At 38.9% G+C, this 26,020-nt stretch overlaps 1 pseudogene; it reads left to right on the plus strand.

Moving 5' to 3' along the window:
• Nucleotides 1–203: 203 nt before the first annotated feature.
• LOC136398549 (melanoma inhibitory activity protein 2-like) lies at nt 204–23,765 on the plus strand (annotated as a pseudogene).
• Nucleotides 23,766–26,020: the final 2,255 nt, after the last annotated feature.

The raw sequence follows: 26,020 nt of genomic DNA on the forward strand, positions 1-26,020 counted from the left end.
GGGCTGAAAAGCCCGCAGAGCAGAAGGCGGTGGGAGCTGGCATTTCCAATTCCTCTTTGGAGGATGAGGAAAATTGGTCTGGAGTTGCAATCTGCAGTCTCCAAAAGGTGAGAGCCCAGCAGCAATGAGTACCTACTACACCCCTGGTAGGTATGCAATTTTGGAACATAGGGGTGAATGCCATCATGCTCTCCGGAGCATAGATGGAAATGCTGACTGCCATTGCCACGTGCTCCTCTTTTGGACAGTGTAAGACCTACCAGGATGGCAGGGGTGAGAGGGGTGGCTGAGGCCCCATGTGCGTGGACTGATTCCTGGACTATGACCAGAGTGGGCACTGGCTCCTTTGTTGGATGGACTTATGGATTTTGGACAATGTGAAATACCCTGATGGGGGAGGGGAAAAGCTTGGCTGGAGGCCCTTCCTCTGTCCCAGGAAGCTTTCCCATGGCCAGAAAGAAGTCTGAGGACATTTTGCACTTTTGGCAAAGTGCTCAGAGACTGGTGAAGTGTATCTTTGTAATTGTTGAAGTTGTATGATTTGTCATGTTGTTGTAATTTGTGTAATGTGCCAAATTTTCTTGTGCAGGAATACCTGTGAAGGAATAGATTGTGAAGCAAGCAAAAGGGGTAGAATGCACAGACCAGGTGGCTGTGATGGTGGCCGTGGCTAATGGCCACACAGGACACTTCGTCATTTCCTCCGGCAACCTCCATAATCCTGTAGCCAGCTTTGTAGTGGTCTAGCCCAGTTGCCAGATGCAGGTTTGGGTTCTGGACAGAACATTGTGTGTTTTCTGACCTGACTGTGGCTTAGCTTGGCACTGGCTGCTGCTGCTGTATCCAAAGCAGTCTTAGCTCCATGGAGGAGCTCAGGACTGCCCTTCAGCTGTACTTGGGCTGGTCCTGGAAAAGCTACTTGTAGCAACATTGCCTGAAGATATAAGAAAAGGCTCTAATCCTCATGGTTTTCTATGGAAATTACTGACATGTGCAGCTACAGTTGGAGTTTTTGCTGTTTTCTTGTTTTTGTGGAGAAGTTTGATTGATTAAAATCTGGCATTATGTAGAAGGAAAAAAAATGTGTTGTATAACTTTCTAAATTAGTTGTAGAAAAATGTAAAGTACTTGAAAAATTTAGCTCTTACAAAAAAGAGTATGAAGATTTAGAGACATTAAAGGATTCCAGCTTTGAGAAGGAATCAACAGAAGCTCAAAGTTTGGAATCAGTCTGTGAATAGCTGAGCAGTTTAAATCTGACTTTAAGGCCCTGGCCGGTTGGCTCAGCGGTAGAGCGTCGGCCTGGCGTGCGGGGGACCTGGGTTCGATTCCCGGCCAGGGCACATAGGAGAAGCGCCCATTTGCTTCTCCACCCCCACCCCCTCCTTCCTCTCTGTCTCTCTCTTCCCCTCCCGCAGCCAAGGCTCCATTGGAGCAAAGATGGCCCAGGCGCTGGGGATGGCTCCTTGGCCTCTGCCCCAGGCGCTAGAGTGGCTCTGGTCACGGCAGAGCGATGCCCCGGAGGGGCAGAGCATCGCCCCCTGGTGGGCAGAGCGTTGCCCCTGGTGGGCGTGCCGGGTGGATCCCGGTAGGGCGCATGCGGGAGTCTGTCTGACTGTCTCTCCCCATTTCCAGCTTCAGAAAAATACAGAAAAAAAAAAATCTGACTTTAAGGATGAAATACTCTTTCCAGAAAATGAGTTAAAGAAAGAGAAATTTAATTAATCTGGAAACAATGAATTAATGGTGGGTATTTAAAAAAGAATATAGTCCTTAGAAGATGAATCAAAATCATTCAAATCACAAGTAGCAGAAGCCAAAATACCTTTCAAAATATTTCAAATGAATGGAGACTAATTTAAAATAGCTATAAAATATGCTTTAAGTAAAAATTCCCAACTTCACGAAAGCCAGCAACAGCTTTTACAAGACGCTAAAGAATTGGAAAAACAAGTAAGTGAACTTAATAAACAGAAAATAACATTTGAAGACTCTAAAATATATGCAAAACAAGTTCTCTGTGATAAAGAAACCAGATCAAGTCCCTAACTCAATGGTTGCTAAAATTGCAAGATTGGGCTGCTCTGCTTTGAGAAGACTTAATGGATGATAACTTGGATTTGGAAAGGAAGAGTGGTCCAGAAAATGGTGCACTCTAAGATAGTCAACCAAAAGGAGCTTTGAAGAAGCTGAATCATGTTGCTAAGTTAAAGGCTTCCTGAAAACCTTTACATGGAGAAAGAAAACAAATATACACTCATGAAACTGAAGTAGATAAAACAAAGGAAGAACTTACAGAGTGTATTAAAAATTTCCAGACTGAACTAGCATCTTTGCAGTCAGAAAATGAACATCTTGAAAATGAGAATCAAAAGCTTCAGCAGACTTCAGGTAATTAAGAAAATGAAATGATACTTCACAAGAAATTAACAGTAGAAGGAAATTACTAGTTAGAGAAAAAGGAAATACTTTCTAAAGCAGATGAAAAGATAGATCAGCCAAACAGCTGAAGAGCTGGACACTTAGAGAAAGCAAGCCAAAGGTCTCGAAGAAGGATTGAAGAGAACCATCATTCTTATCAAGGGCAGATTATTTCCCCTAAGAAAAAAATAACATGACAATTGGTTGGCAGCTCAGACTGCTGGTAAAAACCTCAATGATTTAAAGGAAGAGAATTCTTACTTCAGACAAAAATTAACTAAAACAGAGTTTAAATTTTAATGTTTAAAAAAAGATCCTTATGCATTTGATGTTCCAAATACAGCACTTGGCAAAAAGCATTCGCTATATGGTCCCTCATCACTGGGTCAACCTCATCTGAAACAAGAACTTTTCCCTCCAGAAGAGTTGGAGGACTCACTCAGATGCTCACCTTTACTTCCAGGGGAAGGAGGAAGAGGCTCAAGAAGCCCAGGGTATCCTCTGGACCATCAGATTACTAATAAAGAAGGAGAATCAAGTTTTCCTTCCTCTTCTTCTTTTTCTCCTTTTTCTTTAAAATAAATGAAGATATTTTTATAATTCCTTCAGGCTATGAAAGGTTATCACTTTATGTAAACAGAAGACTATAAAATCATACAAAATATTGTAAAAAAAAAATTGTATACACCAAAGAGTTGAATTAAACTGGAATGGTCTTATTCTGAAAATTTTGCTACTTCTATAACACAGACTTCGGCTTCCAACCTCAACTGAGTAATTCTTACTAGCCCTAGCCTTCCATTGTAGACAAGTATTAAACTGTACTCAGTACATAAAGTAAATATTTCCAAGCATTGGACAACAGGAAGCAGAAGGTGATAATCCTAGAGAAAAGGGAAATACTCAAAATGAGCCTCAATTTAGCCTGGCTTTTAGTCCAGGGAACATACTCCAGCCTACAGCAAAAGGAGGCAGAACCCAAATAGAGAGCTCTAATCTTTATAACTTGTAGAGATAGAAATAGGAGTTCAGGTAAAGCAGCTAGAATTTGTGGAAAAAGGTGCTAGGGAGAAGGATGGCAGAAGTCTAAGTGGGTGTGCCCCATGGTCCTGGGCTGAAGCCTAGACTGCAGCAGTACAGAGAACATTCTAATAAGCCCTGCAGAGAAGAGCTGCTTCAGGCTGAGAGCTCCACAGGGGTTCTCAGGTCGCTCGGGGCTGAGAGATGTTGGATTCCTGTCCATTCAGAGTAGATAGATTTTGCTAGCAATGTAGGCATTGAACTCACACTGGGAAGGCCATGCCTTCTGAGTGAAGAACATGCCCTAGAATAAGTCATGTTCTTTAAAACTAAGGATGAAAGGACTAAGAACAGAACAGAAATAGACCCATCTGGTAAGATCAAGAGAATCCACTAGTAATTTAACTGCTTGCTAGAATAAAACTCAATAGACATGATCAAACACCTCCTGAACATCAGCATACAATGAAAAATTACTGGATATGCAAAGAATCAGGAAAATGTGACCTATGATTTAGAAATGATGTCCTCTGTGTATATCCATTTTAGTAAAGAAACTAAAATGTTGTTTGAGACAGTAAAATAGCCAGGGTGTTTTCTGTTCTATAAAGAATTTGCAAAAATCTATTAAATACATGTATAAATGTATATATAAAGTGCTATACCTTTTATCATTAATTATAACCATTATGAATTTTAATGTGATGCTGAAAGGTTTCAACTTTACAATCATTTTATTTTACTTTATTTATTCATTTTAAAGAGAGAGGAGAGAGAAAGAGAGAAGAGGGGGAAGAGCAGGAAGCATCAACTCCCATATGTGCCTTGACTAGGCAAGCCAAGGGTTTCAAACCAGCAACCTCAGCATTCTAGGTCGACGTTTTATTCATGGTGCCACCACAAGTCAGGCCTTACAATTATTTTTGAACTTACAACCAATTGTGTCTTACTCAAGGAGGAGTAACTTTAACATAATTGTGAGTTTTAAATGCCCTAAATATTTTCTGCCTTTGGACAAATTGTTTGCTAAGAATTCTAAATAAAGTGTAATCATAAAATTTACCTTAGACACCTACCTTCATATGTTTTTGTCATAAAATAGGTTCTGATGTCTGGATGGATGTATGACTTGAGGAGACCACCCCAGGATGGAGTGTGAAAAGCATGAAGCTGAAGATTTGAAGTCAGGAAAAGAAGGTTCCAGGATGGATGATGCCATCTAGACAAACAAAATGATGCCACGAGAGCTGAGCCCTCACGTCTTTTTAGAGCTTGCTCTTGCACTACAGACCCTTCCTCTCCCAACCCATGAGATTAAAACTTCAAAAACATAGATGAAGAACTCAATATATGGGCCCTGGCCGGTTGGCTCAGTGGTAGAGCGTCGGCCAGGCGTGCGGAAGTCCCGGGTTCGATTCCCGGCCAGGGCACACAGGAGAGGCGCCCATCTGCTTCTCCACCCCTCCCCCTCTCCTTCCTCTCTGTTTCTGTCTTCCCCTCCTGCAGCCGAGGCTCCATTGGAGCAAAAGATGGCCCGGGCGCTGGGGGTGGCTCTGTGGCCTCTGCCCCAGGCGCTAGAGTGGCTCTGGTCGCGACAGAGCGACCCCCCAGATGGGCAGAGCATCGCCCCTTGGTGGGCGTGCCAGGTGGATCCTGGTCGGGCACATGCGGGAGTCTGTCTGACTGCCTCCCTGTTTCCAGCTTCAGAAAAATACAAAAAAAGAAAAGAAAAGAAAAGAAAAGAAAAAGAAAGAAAGAAAGAAAGAAAGAAAGAACTCAATATATGAATTGAAAATAAGCCTGACCTGTGGTGGCATGGTGGATGGAGCATTGACTTGGAGTGCTGAGGTCACTGGTTCAAGGCCCTGGGCTTGCCAGATCAAGGCACATACAACAAGCAATCAATGATCTACTAAAGTGAAGCAACTATAACTTGATACTTCTTGTTCTCTCCCCTCCTCTCTCTGTAAAATCAATAAATAAAGTTAAAAAAAGAAAAAAAAAAGAACTACCTAGTTTAGCTAGTAAAAAAACAAGAGAGGGGAGAATCAGTAACATCAAAGAAAGGCAACTAGAAACGATAAAGAAAGAAGAGAGGGACTCAAGAAATAAAAAAATTAGAGAGCTCTACAAGAATTTTCTGACTCCACACAAAAGAGCAATATAAGAATAATGGGTGTATCAGAAGAAGAAGAGAGGGAAAAGGGATAAAGAGTCTATTCAAACAAATAATTGATGAGATCTTCCCAAGCCTATAGAAAGAGTAAGATCCTAAAATCCAAGGAGCAAACAGAACACCTAGATACCTCAACCCAAATAAGCCTTCACCAAGGCACATTGTAATAAAACTGTCAAAAATCAATGACAAAAAAGAATCCTCAAGGCAGCTAGGGGAAAGGAGAACATAACATACAAACGAAGGTCCATAAAGTATTCATCAAACAAAAATGCAATCATAGTTGGAGCAGTTTAGATAGATCATCCTAATAGAAAATCAATATCAGCCTTAAATGACATACTAGACCAGGGGTAGTCAACCTTTTTATACCTACCGCCCACTTTTGTATCTCTGTTAGTAGTAAAATTTTCTAACCGCCCACTGGTTCCACAGTAATGGTGCTTTATAAAGTAGGGAAGTAACTTTACTTTATAAAATTTATAAAGCAGAGTTACAGCAAGTTAAAGCATATAATAATAATTACTTACCAAGTACTTTATGTCAAATTTTTGCTAAGTTTGGCAGAATAAATCTTTATAAAACAACTTACTATAGTTAAATCTATCTTTTTATTTATACTTTGGTTGCTCCGCTACTGCCCACCATGAAAGCTGGAATTCCCACTAGTGGGCGGTAGGGACCAGGTTTACTACCACTGTACTAGACCAAATGGACATAATAAACATTTACCAACATTTCATCCCAGAACATCAGGTTATACATACTTTTTTAGAGTACACAGAACATTCTCAAGGATAAACCAAATGTTGGGCCACAAAACTAACGTCAACAAATTCAAGAAGATTTAAATTCCACCAAACATATTCTCTGACCATAGGCACCTGTTAGATTGAATATTATCAACAAGAGAGGTAATAACAAGTGTTGGACAGGCTATGGAAAAAAGGAACCCTCATTCACTGCTGGTAGGAATATAAACTGTTTTTTTGCTACAGTTTTTTTGCAATTCAAGATTTTAGGTTTTTAACTTATTGTAAAATTTTCAACATTTAGTTTAACATAATTAAGTAGAAAGTCTTTTTGGGCATCATCTTTGTGAAAATATAATAATTTATATAATACAGTAAAAAAACTAATACACTAAAAAATATTATTGCATCAGAATTTGTCTACAATTTTGAAATAAAACATATTAGAACACTTATTTTAATTATAAATTTGTGCAAAATTTATTTAAATTCCATTCAGGCAAAAATTGCATTTGTAGCTCTCATGTTTGTGTACTTGTTGAGGACAATCTTGTTTGATGCTCCATCAGTAGTCTGCTTATCACTAACAGCTCCAAGATTTTTGGGAAACTTATCAAGGGGACTGTTCAGGAAGCGAGTCTTAATGCTCATATTACATCCAATGTTGCAGAAAGCCAACAGCATCCTTTGAACCAGAAGTTCATAGTTTTCTCCTTTTTTGTTGCCAAGAAAGTTCTTTGTAACTGCCACAAAAGACTGCCATGCTGCTTTCTCCTCCTTATTCATCTTCCTGGCAAATTCTTCATCAAGTATGAGGGTTCGAATTTTAGGTCCATCTAATACACCTGTTTTTATCTTCTTGAAAGACAAGGCTGGAAAAGCAGAAATAATATGTTGAAAGCATTCACTTTCTCTATTCAAAATCTGAACAAACTGCTTCATTAAGCCAAGTTAGGTGTGAAGTGGGGGAAAAATGATCCTGTCTCAATTAACTATAGGTTTGTTCACAATATTTTGCATCCTTACTTCTAGAGCTTCATGTTTCGGCCACTCCTTCTGTGTCCAGTCTTTCTCCCAAGTTCGGCTGTCCCACAAACACAGAAAGCAAGGACACTTCGTGAAACCTCTCTGTTGTCCTAGCAGGAAATTTACCATTTTAAGATCCACACAAATGATCCACTTATGCTCCTCATAATTCAGAAAGTTGAGGACAATTTTTATGTCATTCTTACTAAGTCATTCAATTCGGGTTGGCTAAACTGCTGAGGGGTTAATGACTGCTTGGCATCAGAAGAAGACCCTTCAGATTCTATAACCATTTCCTCATGCATCTTATCAAAATACACTTGATCACCATGTTCACTTTCTTCGTCCTTAGAAGAAATAAAACCATTGAAAACTGAAACCGCGAGTGTCTCAGAGTGTGAGATAGGTCATATTGCTGAAGGAATATTAGGATATGTGATCATATGCCATTTTTTCTTGCTGATGCCCTTTATATGGATCAGACAGAAATAACAGTCACTGCTGTAGTCCTTAGGTTCGTGCCAAACCATGGGAATACCAAAAGGCATTCCTTTGTGTTTTCCTTTTGTCCAGTCATAAAGCATTTCCTCACAATTATGACACACAATATGAGGAGCTCAATTCTTGTCTTGATCACCAAGGGGAACTTGAAAATAGGCAATATATGCACATGTCACAAATGATGAAATATTGTGCCTTTGACGTTGAAGTGTGTAACAGCCACATATATAACAGAAGGTGTCAGGACTATTCTTACATTTACGCCTACTCGAAGAAGCCATGATTCAATCTTAAAACAAAATAAGAGGGTGTTTTTAATCAGATAATTTTTTACATTTAAAAACAACTACAGTTATGTAAAAGTGATGTTTGTAAAACATTAACTGCCTTGTGGTTATGTTCAATCCAAGAGTCATTGCCCTTTAACTCCAATTTAAAAACCAATACATGCCATTAAGTGTAACAAAAAGAAATTAAAATTGCATAAAAACTAGAACATGCACCAAAAAACAGATTTCATATTTGGAATCAGCGATGCAGATATATATAGAAACAGTTCTAAAACCTCATGCAACAGAAAATGAAAAAAAAATTTTTTCCCCAGTGTTAAGAGTACAACTACCATATGGCCCAGCAATCCCTCTACCTAGTATTTACCTAAAAACTCAACAGCATTGTTATGCAAAGATACATGCTCGCGCGCGCACACACACACACACACACACACGCACACACACACACACACACAGTTCATCACAGCATTATTCATGGTTGCCAAGACATAGTGAAAACAACCTAAGTGTCCCTCGATAGAGGACTGGGTAATGAAGATGTGGTACATATATACAATGTAACATTACTCAGCCATGAGAAATGATGACATACTGCCATTTACAACATAATGGATAGACCTTGAGAACATTATAGTAAGTGAAATAAGTAAATCAGAAAGAGCTAAGAACTATATGATTTTATGCATAGGTGGGATATAAAACTGAGACTTATGGACATAGATAGAAGTGAAATGATTACCAGGGGGAGGGGGTTAAAGGGGAGAGGAGTTAAAAGGGACAAATATGTGATGATGGAAAATGATTTGATTTGGGGTGATGGGCAATCAATAGTTCAAATGCTATAGACACATTTACCTAAAACTTAAGTACTTATTAATCAATGTCACCCTATTAAATTAATTTTCTAATTAAAAAGTAATAATAACAATAAAATTTAGAAAAGAAACCTACAGGCCAATATCCTTAATGAATATTGAGGCAAAATGCTCAAAAAAATATTAGTGAACCAAATTCAACAGCACATTGAAAAAATTATATACCATGATAAAGTGATATTTCCCTTGGGATGTAAAGATGATGCAACATATACAAATGAAACAATGTAATACAGAATGACAAATAACAGAATAAAAAGAAAAAAAAAAACACATGACTGTGTCCATACACAGAAAAAAACATTTGACAAAACTCAGCATCTATTCTTGACTAAAATCTCTCAACAAAATAAGTATGGAAAAAACTCACCTAAACAAAATAAAGGCCATAATGATGACTTAACTATCTTACCTTTTAGTTCATTTAAAGTAAACTATGTGTTGATTAAAAAAAAGAGAGAGAGATTTCATTGGAAAATAAGAAACCAAGAATAAAATGCTTTATTTTTAGAAAGAGAGAGAGAGAAAAGGAGGAGAAAGAGTGAGAAGCATCAACTCATAGTTTCTTCGCTTTACTTGTTGATTTCTTTTCATATGTGCTTTGACTGGGGGTGGTGGAGTGGCTGAGCCAGTGACCCCTTGCTCAAGCCAGTGAGCTTGGGCTTCAAGCCAGTGACCTTTTGGGCTTAAGCCAGAGACCTGAGGATCATGTTGAAGATCCCACACTCAAGCCAGAGACCCTGCGCTCAAGCCAGTGACCTTGAAGTTTCAAATTGGTGTCTTCAACATCCGGGGTAACTGCTCTAGCCACTGTGCCACCACCAGACATGAAAGATGCTTTTCTTTTAAGAGGAAAACAAATATATGCCTTTTTTTTTTTTTTTTTTTTTTGTATTTTTCCAAAGCTAGATACGGGGAGAGACAGTCAGACAGACTCCCGCATACGCCCGACCGGGATCCACCCAGCACGCTCTGCCCACCAGGGGGCGATGCTCTGCCCCTCCGGGGCATCGCTCTGCTGCGACCAGAGCCACTCTAGCCACAGAGGCCATGAAGCCATCCCCAGCGCCCGGGCCATCTTTGCTCCAATGGAGCCTCGGCTGCAGGAGGGGAAAAGAGAGACAGAGAGGAAGGAGAGGGGGAGGGGTGGAGAAGCAGATGGGCGCTTCTCCTGTGTGCCCTGGCCGGGAATCGAACCCGGGACTTCTGCACGCCAGGCCGACACTTTACCACTGAGCCAACCGGCCAGGGAAAATTTTTTTTTTATTCATTTTTAGAGAGGACAGAGAGAGGGAGAGAGAGAGATACAGAGAGGGAGAGAGAGGAGAAAGAGAAGGGGGGAGGAGCTGGAAGCATCAACTCCCATATGTGCCTTGACCAGGCAAGCCCAGGGTTTTGAACCGGCGACCAAATATTGATTTTGTATTTTATTTTTCAACTTACATTTAATACTGTTCTGTATTAGTTTCAGATGTACAACAGTGGTAAGAAAAATCATGTACTTTATGGTCTCCCCACTCTTCATGTACCCACCTGGTTCCATACATATTCAACACAATATTATTGACTATATTCCCTGTGCTGCAGTTTATACCTCTGTAACTATTCAGTAGCTGCCAAATTTGCACTGCTTAATTCCTTCACCTTCAAATTAGTGTTTCAGGTTTCTTCAAATATATTCTCAGAAATGGAATCTCTGAGTCATAAGACTACTCCATTTATCATTTTTTGAAAATTTTCCACACTGTTTTTCATAGTAATTGTGCCAATCTGCAGTCCCACCAACAAAGGTTCTCTATTCTCAATATATTCGCCAACATTTGTTGTTGACTTATTGATTATAGCCATTCTGACAGATGTGAGGTAATATTCATTGGGGTGTCTGATATTTTACAACCTATAGTTTTTTCTAGGAGTTTTATGGGTTTGAGTCTTACATTCAAGTCTTTAACCTATTTTGGGTATTCTTGTGTATAGTGTAAGAAGGTAGTCTAGTTCATTTTCTTGTATGTACAGTAAGTCCCAGAGTTACAAATATCCAATTTATGTACAACTTGTATTTATGAATAGAGTGCCATAAGGGCTATTGGTAATCAACTGCAGCTGGAGAGGTTCACCAAAGTTTACTATACAGTTACTAAAGGCCTGAGATGCAACAGGGCCATTTAAAATGAGAAAAAGAACTCTGTACAAACCTCCCTTGAGGCCTACATCAGGAAACTAACTCTAGCAGCAGAATCAAACCTGATTCACTAACACCAGTCCAATCCTCTCTAACAAGTCCATCATCTTTTCATCATCAAAAATTGCTTAAGGATATATTTGAAAATGTTTAAGTATTTATATGCACATAAAGTAAAAATAAATACTATGTTAAGACAAACATCTGTCTAAGTTGCATTTAATAAGTAAATGTACTTGTTCCAACTTACATATAAATTGAACTTAAGAACAAACCTAAAGAACCTATCTTGTTGTAACCCGCACTGCCTGTATCTATCTAATTTTCCCAACACCGTTTAGTAAATTGACTTGTCTTCACTCCATTGTATGTTTTTACCTCCTTTGTCAAATATTCATCAACCATATAGATGTAGTTTGATTTCTGGGCTCTCTATTCTGTTCCATTGATCTATGTGGGGTGGAGTAAAAGTAGGTTTACAGTTGTGAGTAAATAAAATACAGTTTATTCTTGCACTATTGCTTATTAATTATTGTATTATTTTCCATATTGTATTATTTTTCATATAAACAACTGTAAACCTACTTTTGATCCATCCTGTGTTTATGCCAGTACCATGCTGGGTTGTTGTTTTTTTTTATTGATTTTGAGAGAAAGAAACATCAATTTGTTGTTTCATTTATTTATGTATTCACTGTTGATTCTTGTATGTGCCCTGACTGAGGATTGAACCCACTACCTTGGTGTATCAGGATGACACTCTAACCAACTGAGCTACCCAGCCAGAGACCATGCTGTTTTGATTATTATGGCCTTGTAGTATAGTTTGATATCAGGTAACATAATATCTCCAAATTTTCCTGTTGAGCTTACATCCTGAAGAAAAGTCTGCTGGATGCACAAATACATGCAATTTTATTTGTAAATTATACCTCAATATAAAGTTTTTATTTTAATTTTTTTTAAAAGAAAAACAAAAACTGAAAACAGGGACTGAAAGAGATATTTGTACACCTATGCTCATAGCAGCATTATTCATAGTAGTTAAAAAGTATAAAAAACACAATGTCCATCAGTGAATAAATGGATAAATGAAATGTGGTGTATTCATACAACAGAATGTTAGCCTTTAAATGGAAAGAAATTCTGACACATGCTACAAGATAGATAAATCTTGTGGACTTTACACTAACTATAATAAACTAAACACAAATAGTGTATGATTTGAAATACCTAGACTAATCAAATTAATAGACAGAAAGTATAATAGTGCTTGCCATGGGTCTGGCAGGAGAGGGGAATGGGGAATTAGTGTTTACGGATAGAGAGTTCCAGTTTGGAATCAGAGTTCTGGTACTAAATGATGATGATGTACTTAAAGCTACTGAACTGTACACTTGAAAATGGCTATGGTAGGCCCTGGCCGGTTGGCTCAGTGGTAGAGCATTGGCCTGGCATGGAAGATTCCCAGCCAGGGCACACAGGGAAAGCGCCCATCTGCTTCTCCACCCCTCCCCCTCTCCTTCCTCTCTGCCTTCTCTTCCTCTCCTGCAGCCGAGGCTCCATTGGAGCAAAGTTGGCCCTGGCACTGAGGATGGCTCCATGGCCTCTGCCTCAGGTGCTAGAATGGCTCTGGTCACAACAAAGCAACACCCGAGATGGGCAGAGCATTGCCCCCTGGTGGGCATGCCGGGTGGATCCCAGTCGGGCACATGCAGGAGTCTGTCTGACGCCTCCCCGTTTCCAACTTCAGAAAAATACAAAAAAAAAAAAAAAAAGAAAGAAAGAAAAAGAAAATGGCTATGGTAGTAAATTAGAGCTTTGTATATTTTAACACAATTACAAAAATTAAAGAAAAAGAAAAAAATGATAATTCTATTTTATACTGCATTTATATTTATTTTGCTTCTTGGGAGCTCAAAATAGTTTCATATGCTTTTTTAACTTTATTTTATAATGCAATTATTTTCATCAAAATTTAAAATAAAACAATTAGTAAGTTAATAGGTCAAATTCACTTTTACCTTTTGTGAGAGTTTTTTTTGTTTGTTTGTTTGTTTTGGTGACAGAGATATAGAAAGAGAGACAGAGAGGGACAGATAGGGACAGACAGGAAGAGAGAGAGATGAGAAGCATTAATTCTTCATTGCAGCACCTTGGTTGTTCATTGATTGCTTTCTCATATGTGCCTTGACCAGAGGGCTACAGCAAGTGAGTGACCCCTTACTCAAGCCAGCAACCTTGGGCTTTAAGCCAGCAACCTTTGGGCTCAAGCCAATGACCATGGGGTCATGTTTACGACCCCACACTTAAGCCAGCAACCCTGCACTCAAGCTGGATGAGCCAGCATTCAAGCAGGTGACCTCAGGGTTTCTAACCTGGGTCCTCTGCATCCTAGTCTAACGCTCTTCCTACTGCACCACCACCTGGTCAGGCCCTTTTGTGAAAAATATTAAAGCAATTTTATCTTCTGCTTAGAAGGAGCTTAAAGGTCCTATAAATATCCCAAATAATTTAAATAGAGAAAATAATTATTGAAGTCTTTCAAAATGGCCAGTATTTACTATGTTAAATTGGGACTAACTCTTTGAAAATACGTTGTTGTCTAATGTAAAATGACCAGGAAAAAGAAACAGAGAATTAAAATACAAGAAAGAAAAATCTAATTGATATATCTATTACAATATTTACAAAATTGTCAAGTATACAATTTTCACAAGATCTTAATTATAAAATAATATTGTGTGAATGAAAAAAACTATTTCACACCATTCATACCAAACATTTGAAAATAATTCAATCAAAATTCAACATTATGTTATCTGGTGCTTTGGTTGTCTGTTATAAATAAAATAACACCCCAAAATTTAGTGACTTAAAATAAGCTACTTGAGTTGTTAGTAGCATAAAATAACAACCACTTATTTGCTCATGATGCTGCAACTTGGGTGGGACTGAGTATATCTGCTGTTGGCCTTGCCTGTGGCTATCTGAAGTGGGTTCATTTGCCTAGCAGGCTAGTTAGGGTCTATGTTCAGCTGGAGCATAGAACAACTGGACTTCTTTTTATATAAAGTTTCAGGACCTCTCCCTCTCCATGTGGCTTCTTTATCTGCTGGCCATTCATCAGGACTTCCAAAAGCAGAAAGACAGAAACTGTCAGAAAAGCTTCATGACTGAGTTTGCATATATTGGTTAAAGTAGTCACAGGACCAGCCCAAGGTGATTAGAATAAGACATCATCTGTCTCTTTTTTTAATTTTTTCATTGACTTGAGGAAGAGAGAATTGTGTAATGGGGGAGAGAGAGAAAGAGAGAGAGAGAGAGAGGCATCAACCCATTGTTTCATTAGATATGCACTCATTGTTTGCCTTTTGTGTGTGCCCTGACTGGGGATCAAACTGTGACTGTGGTGTGCAAAGGTGACACTCTATCCACTGAACAAACCAGCCAGTACCAAAATATTATCTCTTGATAGGGAATAACAAGGTCACATTGCACAGTATCTATGGAATGAGCATGAATGAACATGTGATCTACACATCTGGCATATTATTTGTGAAGGGCTTAATAAACAAGTTAAATATTTTAAAGGACAGCAGAGATTATATATAATGCATCTAAAAAAAACTTTGATACAACAAAAATCTTAGATGAAAGTTATATTTTACCTGGAGGAAATGGGAAACAAGGTTTCCGCTTTACTAAAGTTGAAAGATAAAATAGGCAGAAGACAAACAATTATAAAGTTGCTAGTATATTCAACAAATATATTTTGAATGTTTAATGTACTAATCTTATACCACTAAGTAAGGTATAATTTTTCAAAGAAAGCTTTCAAACCAGACTCCTACTTTTTCTAACTATAACTACCATAGTTTTCAAAAAGAGAGGGTAAGCACATAGGAATCACAAAAACAGTTCTCCTTTGGAGGGAGATTAATAGGTGTTTGAAATTAGGCTAAGCATGGTCTCTCTAAATCCTGCAAAGTCCATTATTAGTCATTTTATAGATGACAAAACTGATGCTTCAAGAGTCTAAATGCCTTCAAAGTAACACTGACTCCCTAAAATATTTGTTAATAGATTGACTGAGGAAGGCTTAGTTACTGAGAATATAAGATCATATTTTAGAAATGTTATTGTTTACACTATTTTTAATTTGTAATTTTACCCAGTCAAGTTTTCCTGGAATGAGTGTGCTCCTTCACTTAACATGTAAGGCTGTGATTCATTCTTCAGAAGGTCCAAGGCTTTTATATGATAAGACTGGACATTCTTTAAATATCCATAAGTATTTCAAGAGCACATCATTCCATAAAACTCCCTAATATTTAAAGCCAGTGAAACCTGTATATCTTGACTCCCAACACTACTGAAATCTGAGTGGAAAAACACCAAGCTTTTCTCAAATAACTGCACAGTTGTCTTGGGTCCAAAATGGAAAATGCTCTTTCTCCCTCTTCCTGCTTCTGCCTCCCACAAGGCTGAGGCATGGATCTCTACTGATCAGACTTTCCTCTCCTTAGGGTGGGTTGCTTCCTCACACATTCAGTAAGAGGAAGAGGTGGACAGAAAGTGGAGGCGGCCCCTGAACAGTGGGGACCTCTAGGCGGGAGATTGTGTGAGCTGAAGCCAGAAGTCCCTTGAGGGAGGCATGAGCAGGGCGAAAGAATGGAGGGGACCGCAAGGCCTGCACAGATAAGAATCTCACATTCTCCCTTATTTTCCTTGTTCTTCAGTGCAGGCCGCTGGGGCTCACCCACCCTGTGCCTTTTAACTGTCAAGGAGCCAATGCCAAGTGCTGGGCCAAGTCATCATCAATGACATGTGAGTTGTGTGTGTTCCAAATTGGCCTTCCTGCCTTTCTGCAAGAAAAACAAACTTGAGCTGGACCCCAACAAACATGACAGGAAAAATAACAACCCTTGTCGAGGGCTGATACGAAAACAACTGGTCTCACCACCTCAGCTAGGCCCTGCTGTGGGCAGGAGCAAGTCCCCATTTCTGGCTCCAAGAGGGAGGGTCAAGACTTTTGAAACTCTAGAGCCTCCATAGCATAGTGTGTGGCGGCCAGCAGGTTGTTCCTTCTGAGGTCTCCTGTACAGGGCACTGCCAGAAGCCCTTTTCGGATCCCACAATGACATAAACACTGTAGCAAAAGCCCATTTTAGAGGGATCAGTAGATGGCTTCAAGTGACACAGTGATTAAGCAACAGAGCTATATTAATTTTCAACAGTGTCTAACTACATAGTTACTACTTTCATTTTATGACTGTAGTAGAAAAATGAGAATTCAACATGCTATTCTTTTTTTTTTTTTTTTAATTTTTTTTAATTTATTCATTTTAGAGAGGAGGGGGGGAGAGAGAGAGAGAGAGAGAAGGGGGAGGAGCAGGAAGCATCAACTCCCATATGTGCCTTGACCAGGCAAGCCAGGGTTTTGAACCGGCAACCTCAGTGTTTCCAGGTTGACGCTTTATCCACTGCGCCACCACAGGTCAGACAACATGCTATTCTTGAACCCATTTCCTTAGATAATATGTCAGTAATTAGAATACTGGCATATATAAGAAAATAAGAACATGAAATATTATTATTATTATTATTATTATTTTGAACAACACTCCTTCATCAAACTTGTAAACCCTCCCTAAAACAGAATTTGTTCTATTTTTTATTGTTGCTTTCCACATGACTTGACATGGTACACAGGTGCACAATTAAATAATGGGTTGAACTAAACTGAAAATAACTTTTTCTAGACTCAAAAATAATATTTATATATACCCCAAAAAATTGAAAGCAGACCCAAACAGATATTTATACACCTATGTTGACAAGCCAAAAGGTGAAAACAATCTATGTGTTCATGGACAGATGATGGATAAACACATGTGGTATATGCATACAATGAAATAATATTTGGCCTTAAAAAAGAAATTCTGACACATGCTATGAAATAAAAAAATATTTATAGACATTATGCTCTGTAAACTACATCAGTCAAAAAGGACAATACTGTATGATTTCACTTAAATGAGGTACCTAGAGTATCAAATTCATAAGTGTGGAAAGAAAAAACATGGTTGCACTGGGACTGGGGAGGAAGAAAGGAGAGTTAGTGTTTAATGAATATAGGAGTTTAGTTTGGGAAAATAAAAAAGTTCTGGTAATGAATGGTGATGGTTGCAAAACAATGTGAATGTACTTAATACCACTGAACTATACATTTAAGTGGTTAAGAGGACTATGTTATGTATATTCTACCACAATTTTTTAGAGGTTAAATATTGAGTCATCTCATAGATCTGTATTCAGTCCTGGCCAAGGGAAAGAAAATACTAAATTACGCTGAAGTCTTTCCAAGAGTGTACACACAAGGTTTAGCTAGCAATAATGGCTATATTCAACCTATTATTATCATTAGACCTAAGCTTTAAAGTGAGGTCTAGAACACTTGAATTAGGAGTTTTGCAGAGCTATCTTTCTGAAAATTTTAGAGCATTCCTAAGAGGCTACTTATAAGATGACACAGTTAGTTACTAACTCTTAAGGTTTAATGTAAAGAAGAAAGAAAACAAAAACTTGTTTTGCCTATCTATACTGCCTAATAACTTTTCAGAAGGAAATGAAAAATTTTGAGTTGTATTTTTTTATATATTGAAAGATTCTTATAAACATAAACTTCCATTCCCTTAACTCTTTTTAGAAAGCTGGTATAACTTCAACTCCAAAAAATGACAGGGACATTATAAAAAAGGAAAATTATGGAGCCATTTTACAACTTTCAAAGCCAAATATTAATACACTTATTCTATTAATACAGAAAAAGATAATACTTTGCATTTAATTAATTATATTCCATGAGTTTAATAATGGTTTAATATTCTAAAATCAATTAGCCAACCAATTAATCACTTAATTAAATTAATTAATTATTAAATTAACAGAATAATGGAGAAAAACCATGTAAATATCCTCAATATATGCAGGAAAAAAGCACTTGATGAACTTCAACATCCATTATTTATTTATTTATTTTAATTTATTTTGTTAACATGGTTTCAAGTGTACTACTCAGTCAACATCCACTTTTGATTAAAACTGTTAGCAAACTAAAAATAAGGAAGAACTTCTTTTACCAAACAAATGATATTTATAAAAACACTACAGCAAACATCAGAGGTAATGGTGAAATGCTGTAAGCTTACCTCTGGGAATGCATTGAGACCAGAATACCTTCTACTGTAATGGTGGTCTAACCTGGATGGCAAGACAAGAAAGAATAAACAAAGAAAAATATATGTGCAATGTAAAGTAAGAAATACAAACATTATTTACAAATACTGATTTCATGTGATGAAAAACCAAGGGAATGTACATATATATTTTTAGAATTAATAAATTCAATTCATACTGACATAGATACAAATGAAATAATAGGACAACAGGATGCAATTTCCCAAAAATATTTTTTTTATGTTTGGCAAGGGGAAGTAGTAATACAAGTGTCTAAAATTTTGACAAACTCTTTCTTAAGAGAACCCCCAGCCCAGCCCAACCAGGCGGTGGTGCAGTGGATAGAGCGTTGGACTGGGATGCAGAGGACCCAGGTTCGAGACCCCGAGGTCTCCTGCTTTAGTGCGGGCTCAACTGGTTTGAGCAAAGCTCACCAGCTTGGACCCAAGGTCGCTGGCTTGAACAAGGGGTTACTTGGTCTGCTGTAGCCCCACGGTCAAGGCACATATGAAAAAGCAATCAATGAACAACTAAGTGCCACAATAAAAAACGGATGATTGATGCTTCTCATCTCTGCGTTCGTCTGTCTGTCCCTATCTATCCTTCTCTCTCTCACTCTGTCTCTGTAAAAAAAAAAAAAAGAGAGAGAACCCCCATACTTTGGTATACAGCCTTTTGTATACTTTATACTTTATCACACAGAAAGTTAAAAAGACGAATGCTCAAAGATTAAAATTAATAAAATTAGTACTTTTTACTACTTCCTCACATTCTTTTTTTAATTTTTATTTTTAATGTATTGTGTTGACATGGTTTCAAATGTCCAACTCAATATAACACCTTCTACCCACCGCATCAGACCCCTCACACCCCATGCAAAGTCTCTTTCCATTCTGATTTCACCCACCTTGACCCCCACTCCCTCTTTCCCTCTGGGAATTGCTACCCTGTTGTTCGTATCTACATGTTATGTATATATAATTTGGCGAATCCCTTCACCTTCTTCGATCTTGTCCCCTCTTCCCCCTTCTCTTTGATGGCTGTGCATCCATTCCCTAGACCAGGGGTCCCCAAACTTTTTACATAGGGGGCCAGTTCACTGTCCCTCAGACCATTGGAGGGCCAGACTATAAAAAAAACTATGAACAAATCCCTATGCACACTGCACAGATCTTATTTTAAAGTAAAAAAAAACAAAACGGGAACAAATACAATATTTAAAATAAAGAACAAGTAAATTTAAATCAACAAACTGACCAGTATTTCAATGGGAACTATGCTCCTCTCAGTGACCACCAATGAAAGAGGTGCCCCTTCCGGAAGTGCGGCGGGGGCCGGATAAATGGCCTCAGGGGGCCGCATGTGGCCCGCGGGCTGTAGTTTGGGGACCCCTGCTCTAGACCCTGCCTCTGTTTCTATTTTGTTCCTCAATTTATTGTGTTCATTAGATTCCACATACAAGTGAGATTACATGGTATTTGTCTTTCTCTGCCTGGTTTATTTCACTTAGCATAATAATCTCCAGGTCGACCCATGTCATCGCAAAAGGTAAGATTACCTTCTTTTTCACCACTGTGTAGTATTCTGTTGTGTATATGTACCACAGCTTTTTTACCCACTGGTCCACTGATGGACACTTGGGCTGTTTCCAGATCCTGGCTATTGTAAACAATGCTGCAATAAATATGGGGGTGAGTATCTTCTTTTGAATTAGTGTTTTGGGATTCTTAGGATATATTTCTAGAAGTGGGACAGCTAGGTCATAAAGCAGTTTTATTGTTATTTTTTTGAGGAAACACCACACGGTTTTCCACAGTAGCTGTGCAAATCTACATTTGCACCAGCAGTGCAGGAAGGAGGGTTCTCTTTTCTCCACACCCTTGTCAGCAATTGTTTTTTTATTTGTTAATGAAAGTCATTCTGGCAGGTGTGAGGTGTTATCTCATTGTGGTTTTAATTTGTATTTTTCTAATTATTAGCGATACTGAGCATTTTTTTATATGCCTATTGGCCATATGTATGTTGTCTTTGGAGAAGTGTTTATTCAGGTCCTTTGCCCTTTTTTAAATTAGATTGTTTACCTTCCTGATGTTGAGTTATAGAAGTTCTTTAAAAATTTTGGTTATTAACCATTTCTCATATGTATTGGCGAATATGTTCTCCCATTGAGTGGGTTGTCTTTTTATTTTGTTAATGATATCTTTGGCTGTACAAAATATTTTTAGTTTGATATAGATAGGCCCATTTGTTTATTTTGTTCTTTATTTCACTTGTCTAAGTAGATATATCAGCAAAAATATTGCTTTAAGAAATGTCAAAGAGTCTATTGCCTATGTTTTCTTCTAGGATTTGTATAATTTCACAATTTACATTTAAGTCTTTTATCCACTTTGAGTGTATTTTTGTGAATGGTGTTATGTTGGTTGTCTAGTTTCATTTTTCTGCATGTACCACTCCAATTAACCCACCACCATTTATTAAAGAGACTGTTTTTACTCCATTGTATACTCTTGCCTCCTTTGCCAAATATTAATTGACCATAGAGGTGTGGTTTTATTTCTGGGTTCTCTGTTCTCTTCCATTGATCTGTATGCCTGTTCTTATGCTAGTACCAGGCTGTTTTTATTACAATGGCCTTGTAGTATAGCTTGATATCAGGAAATGTAATACCTTCCACTTTATTCTTCATTTTCAAGATTGCTGAGGCTGGCTATTTGGGTTCTTATTTGGTTCTATATAAGTATTTGGAATATTATTTCTAGAACTGTAAAGTATGCCATTGGTATTTTAATAAGAATTGCATTGAATCTATAGATTGCTTTGGGTAGTATAGACATTTTAATGATGTTAATTCTTCCTATCCGTGAACACAGTATATGCTTTCACTTGTTTGTATCTTCCTTGATTTCTTTTTTTAATGCCTTACAATTTTATGAATACAAGTTTTTTTTACCTCCTTGGTTAAATTTATTCCTCCTTACATTATGTTATTTGTTCTAATAATGAATGAAATAGTTTTCTTAATTCCTCCTACCAACAGATGACTATTGGTGTATAAAATGCCACTGATTTCTGACTATTAATTTTATATCCTGCCTGTTTGCCAAATTTATTTATCGGGTAGTAGTCTTTTGGCTGAGACTTTTTCCATGTACAGTACCATGTCTTCAGTGAATAATGACAGTTTTACTCATTCTTTTTCAATTTGCATGCTTTTTATTTCTTTTTCTTGTCTGATTGCTGTGGCTATTATTTCCAGAACTATGTTGAAGAAAAGTGATGAAAGGTAACACTCCTGCCTTTTCTTGATCTTAAGGGGATTGCTTTTAATTCTTGCCTATTGAGTATAACACTGGCTGTTGGTTTGTCATACATGGTCTTTATTATGTTGAGGAATATTCCTGTATTCACACTTTGCTCAGTTTTGATTATAAATGAATGCTGAATTTTATCAAATGCTTTTTCTGTATTTATGATCTTAGCATGTGATTTTTCTCCTTCATTTTGTTTATGTGATGAATCACCTATATTGATTTGTAGATATTGGACCAGCTTTGCTTCCCAGAATAAATCCCACTTGATCATGATGTATAATTTTTTTAATATGTTGCTGGATCTGGTTTGCTAATATTTTGTTGTTTAGCATCTATGTTCATCAGCAATACTGACCTATAGTTTTCTTACTTTGTAATGTCTTTACCTGATTTTGAAATTAGAATAATTTTTGGTTTTTTAAGTGAGCTTGGATGTCTCTCTCTTTTTGAATTTTTTGGAGTAGATTGAGGATAGATGTTAGTTTGTCTTTGAATGTTTGGTAAAAATTTGCTTGAGAAGCTATTCAGTCCAGGACTTCTGTTTGCTGGGAATTTTTAGATAACTGTTTCAATTTTGTTTGTTGTAACTGCTCAAGTTTTTTGATTTTTCTAGATTCAGTTTTGGAAGACTGTATGCTGCTTGGAATTTGTTAATTTCACCTAGGTTGTCCTATTTTTTGACATATACTTTTTTACAGTATTTTCTTAGAATCCTTTGTTTATTTCTGGGGTGTCAGTTGTTACTTCTACTTTTCCAGTTCTAATTTTATTCATTTGGGCCTCTCTTTTTTTTCTTGATTAGTCTGGCTAAAGGATCATTATCCTTGGTTTCCCTTTTAAAGAACCAGTTCTTGGTTTCATCTTTTGTATTTTTTTAGCCTTTTTGTCATTTATTTCCACTCTGATCTTCATTACTTCTTTCCTTCTACTTATTCTGAGTTTTATTTGTTGTTCTTTTTCTAGTTCTTTTAAGTAGAGGGTTAGACTGTTTATTTGAGATTTTTTTCAGGCTTCTTACTGTATGCCTGTAATGCTATAAACTTCCCTCTCAAGACTGTTTTTGCTGTGTCCCATAGATTTTGGATTGTTGTGTGTTTATTTTCATTTGTTTCAAGGAAATTTTTAATTTCTTTCTTGATCACATTGACAACCCATTTGTTATTTAATAACATGCTATTTAGCCTCCAGGTGTTTTGGAATGTTTTCCAGTTTTCCTATTCTAGCTGATTTCTGGTCTCTTGTCATTGTGGACAGAAACAAGGCTTGAAATTATTTTAATCTTTTTAAATTTATTGAGACTCATTTGTGTCTTAACATGTGGTCTATCCTAGAAAGTGTACCATGAGCACTTCAAAAGAATGTATATTCTGTTCCTTTTAGGTGACAAGTTCTGAAAATATCTATTAAATCCAGTTGATTTACTGTCATTTAAGGCTGCTATTTCTTTGTTGATTTTCTGTCTGGAGGAGCTATCCATGTTAGTGGAGTGTTAAAATACCCTACTATATGTTAGGTTCGGGGAGGTGTGCTGTGGCTGCCAGAGTCTAACTCTTGGAGGAGCAGGAACAGGGAAGTGCTGATAGGGTCCCTGTGAGGCCAAGAACAAAGAGATCAGCACAAAGGAGGGCAAACATCCTGCAGTCTATTGGTTAGAGACCCTTATCAGAAGTTTGTGTTTGAAATTTGCCACTGAGCTAAACCCTTCCCCTGTTGCTATGTTACGCGCGACCCCTCTAGTGAATAGCAAACTGCCACATCTGCTTCTGTATAATGCTTGCTCACTTAGGATATACAAGGACCTAGTTGTAAGTGCCAGGCACGACTCTCATTTGTAGGCCCCTGTGGGTACGATGTCTCCGGACACCTTGAGAGTTCGTCCCTGCGCAGGTTAAACTTGGCCAATAAAGTAAGATCTAAACCCCTGAAAGTCTCCGACGTTTGTTCTCACGCTTGGTGGATGTAACATTTGGTGCATTAGTGGGAAATCCCCGGTTTGGAGATTGGATGGGCAGCTCAAGCTGAGTAAGTATTTACTGAGGATCTTCTTTTGGTTTGGGCTCCGGAGCAAACAACCCTGAGGTAGTAGGTGGGACACTGCCAGTAACCTACCCAGGACTTTCAGAAGCGGGATGCCGCTCTCTGAAATTTGGTTTCGCTAACATTAGAAGTGACCAGTCACATTAGGGTTCTTATTTGCTTACGACGCGCTGTGCTGTGTTAGTTTTGATTTACATGTCATTCTCGTATGTCCAAAAGTTAGATTGTCTCATCTGTTTCTTGCTAGTCTGTATTGTTTGTTTTCCCCTTCTATTCCTCCCTGATTTTCTTAGGATGGGCCAGCAGGAATCTATACCCAGATCTCCACTTGATTGCCTGCTGAAAAACTTTTCTGATTTCCAGAGGCGGGCCCGGGAATATGGGGTCCCCCTGCCTGACCCTGAATTTCTTCAAACCTTAAGTCAGCTAGAATGGCCCACCTTTAATGTAGGATGGACCACAGAGGGTACCTTTGACCTTCCGACTTTATTTGCTGTTCAAGCCACCATCTATAGGGTTCCCCACCAGGACCAATATCTGTACATAGACATCTGGGTAGATATAGCTACCGAATGGCCCGGATACATTAGGAAGTATTTGAAGGGAAACCAGCGAGGCAGACGGACGGGCAGTTTGCCTTGCCACAGGAGGAGAAAAGGTCAAGGAAAAGGAAAAGGGGGAAGCCCACGCCCTGAAGCAGCCTCAAAGCCAGCCTAGGCTCTACCCAGTCTTGCCCAAACCACCGGCGGACCACCTAGACCCAGTGAATGCGCCTCATCTTACCCTCATTGAGAGGAACCAGATTCCTCGCGTCAGGATGCAGGCGGGCTCCTGAGCCCACCCCACACCCGGGGAGGGGTATTCTATGGGGAAGGAGCTTTGTCTCCGGCGGGAGGCGCCACCATTTTGCCTCCAGCGGGAGGCGCCGCCATTTTGCCTCTCTGAGAGGTGCCACCAGCACCAGATGCTCCACCATGGGCACCTCCCTGCCTTGTTTATGTGCCCTTTTCTACCAGTGACTTATATAATTGGAAACATCAAAATCCTCCATTCTCTGAGAAACCCCAAGGGCTGATCTCCCTCCTCGAAACCATATTCAGAACTCATCAGCCCACCTGGGATGACTGTCAACAGATTCTGCAAACTCTCTTCACTTCTGAAGAGAGAGACAGGATAATGTGGGAGGAGGGAGAGACTATGGCCAGGAGAAGGGAAATAGAAGATATACTCCCTTCTCAGCCCCCGGCCTGGGACCCTAATACTGCCGGGGGAAGGGATGCACTCCTCCACTATCGCCGGGCTCTGCTGAGGGGGCTCAAGGCAGCTGCAAGAAAACCCACCAACTTCAGTAAGGTTAGTGAAGTCATCCTGGGAAGAGAGAAATCCCCAGCAGCCTTCCTAGAAAGACTCATGGAGGCTTATAGAGTATATACCCCTCTAGATCCTGAGGCAGAAGAGAACGGGAGACTAATAAATATAGCCTTTGTGACTCAGGCCGCTCCAGATATTAGGAAAAAGCTTCAGAAGATAGAGGGATTTGAAGGAGAAAATAGAAGCAAGCTATTAGAGATAGCCCAGAAAGTGTACGTCAATAGGGATGATCCGGAGGTTGGCAGGGCGAAGGAAGTTGCCAAAATCCTGATTGCTGCCCAGAAACTTCCTCCCAAAGGGAAAGGGGGACAGCAAAAGGGCCAGGGATGGCGAATAGCCAAAGATCAATGTGCTTATTGTAAGGAAAAAGGGCACTGGAAGAGAGAGTGTCCAAGGTTGAAGGCCGACAGCCAAGGGTCAAAACTGGGCCCAGAGGTCTTGCTCCAAACCTTAGACTGACGGGGCCAGGGCTCCATTCCTGTCGGCTCCCAGGAGCCCATGGTCACCTTGACAGTCGAAGGAAAGCCAATAGACTTCCTAGTCGACACCGGAGCCACCTACTCAGTCCTAAAGCAACCACAAGGGCAAATTCAGAAGGCAACTACCAAAATAGTAGGGGCAACGGGCAAAGCAGAAGCCTATCCATGGGCTACAGCAAGAATTACCAACTTAGGCCGAGGCACCATTACCCACTCCTTCCTAGTCATTCCAGACTGCCCTTACCCACTACTTGGAAGGGACTTATTGCAGAAACTCAGGCCACCATTAACTTCCAATGGGAGGAAAGCCCTACAAGGGACAAGGAGGCAG

The sequence above is a fragment of the Saccopteryx leptura genome, chromosome 3 (genome assembly GCF_036850995.1).
Source record: "Saccopteryx leptura isolate mSacLep1 chromosome 3, mSacLep1_pri_phased_curated, whole genome shotgun sequence".
Classification (NCBI taxonomy): domain Eukaryota; kingdom Metazoa; phylum Chordata; class Mammalia; order Chiroptera; family Emballonuridae; genus Saccopteryx; species Saccopteryx leptura.